This window comes from Arvicola amphibius, chromosome 2, assembly GCF_903992535.2.
Source record: "Arvicola amphibius chromosome 2, mArvAmp1.2, whole genome shotgun sequence".
Classification (NCBI taxonomy): domain Eukaryota; kingdom Metazoa; phylum Chordata; class Mammalia; order Rodentia; family Cricetidae; genus Arvicola; species Arvicola amphibius.
Window position 1 is genome coordinate 184444992 of NC_052048.2, and position 1904 is coordinate 184446895.

The 1904-nt window shown below is 40.4% G+C and overlaps 1 long non-coding RNA gene across 1 annotated transcript; it reads right to left on the bottom strand.

The window, feature by feature from the left end:
• Positions 1-598: 598 nt before the first annotated feature.
• On the bottom strand, positions 599-1634 carry LOC119807565. Its single transcript, XR_005284316.1, has 2 exons — positions 1574-1634; positions 599-1437 (listed from the first exon to the last, which is right to left on the bottom strand). It is a non-coding gene; the product is annotated as an uncharacterized LOC119807565 (long non-coding RNA).
• Positions 1635-1904: the final 270 nt, after the last annotated feature.

A 1904-nucleotide genomic window follows, 5' to 3' on the forward strand; every position in this document is an offset into this window, starting at 1 on the left:
ATTTTTACATTATAACTACTAATTTTTTGAATTAAGAAATGCTTATTATTAGCATGTCAAAACCACAACTACCATTTGCATGGTGCTCTGTTCCCAGCAAGACTAGTTAACTGTAGTCTTTAGAGTCTTCCACAAGATCACTTAGTCTACAAAGGGACAACTTCACTTCTCATTTCCAATTTAGAGCTATGATGTTTATTTCTCTTGTCTAATTGTAACTCTAGTGAGGGCTTCTAGCACTATGTTAAAAGGGAGTAGCGAGAGCATGCACATCCTGTTTGCTTTGGGACAAGCATCCCTGGCAACATTTCTGTATTTTGTATCCCTTTCCTCCTACATCCTCTTAAAAATATTCCTGCAGTTTCTATATTGGTGGGGAGGGTAGAGCCTTGAAATGTGTCAGCCACAGCCAAGTATTCTCCATCTAGGATTTTCTTTGACAGTCTGTCAGATGATCATTTTACTCTTGGCAGGAGCCACTTTAGACAGCAGTGCTTGGGTCCTTGTGCACAAATCAGCTTGGGCTTTTCTAAGTTTCAGGAAGACGCTGACATCCTATATAAAATGGTTATCCTTTGGATCAACTGAGACTGTGAGATAGCATAATTAACAGCCTCTTTAATATCCACATGAACAGAATAAGTGCAAGAAACATTTTCTAAAGACAATGCAACAATTCCCTCCAGAAATCAGAAGGAGTGCCAAGCAAGTAGGATAAGACAATAAGTTCTGTTATAGAGCACATCATGTGATAAGTCACTATAACACTGACAGACAACTTTTACTATTGTCTCTTAGGCTTTGGCATTTATATTTAATGAAGCCACATTGGTGCCTACTGACCACCACGATTTATTTCAAAACTCCCAAATTGTTCAGTAATTCCATTTTTGTTTGTTTGTTTTGATTTTTATTTTTATGCAGACTTTAAAGCAAATAAAACTAGTCTTTATTTATTTTTAGTTATATTTTTATTGTGTGTGTATGCATTCTTGCATGTATATTCACATGTGAACATACCACAGCATACATGTGGAAGTCAAAGCCGAACAGGTGGAAGTTAGCTTTCTTTTCCACTTTGTGAGTCCTGAAGATCAAACTGAGGTCCTCCGGCTTGGCTACACACACCTTTACCTCCTGGGGTTTAGTGGGTTTTAATCTGGAGAGTTTTCCATCTGCAGTCTTATGACAGAACTACTGTTATTAAAGAATACCAGAAATATTATTAAAAGAAGTATTTTTAAGTGTGTGTGTGTGTGTGTGTGTGTGTGTGTGTGTTTGCATGAGTGCATGCAAGTTTGCCAGAGGTTGACATCAAATGACTTCCTCAAACACTCTCCACCTTACTTGAGAGAGGGTCGGTCTCCTTGGTCCTGGTGCTCTGTGCTTGTTGGAGGAGGGCCCGCTTGTTCATTCTAGCAGCCCGGCTAGCTTAGCCTCGAAATAACCACAGAGAAACTGTATTAATTAAATCACTGCTTGACCCACTAGCTCCAGTTTTTTACTGGCTAACTTTTATATTAATTTAACCCGTTTTTATTAATTTGTGTATTGCCACATGGCAGTGACTTACCGGGTAAAATTCCCAGCGTCTGTATCCAGCAGATCCATGGCGTCTCTCTGCCTTCCTTCTCCCAGCATTCAGTTCTGTCTTCCCCGCCAACCTAAATTCTGCCCTTTCAACAGACCAACACAGGTTTTTTATTTATTAACCAAGAAAAGCAACACACAGAAGGGACTCCCACATCACCTGCTGGCCAGTGAGCTGCAGGGACTTTGCTGCCTTTGCCTCTGTTTCCTCAGTGCTGGGCTTACCACCATGTGCTGCTGTGCCTGATTTTTCTTATGGGTTCTGGGGTACAAACTTAGGTCCTCATGCTTGTAGAGCAAGTACTTTGCCAGCT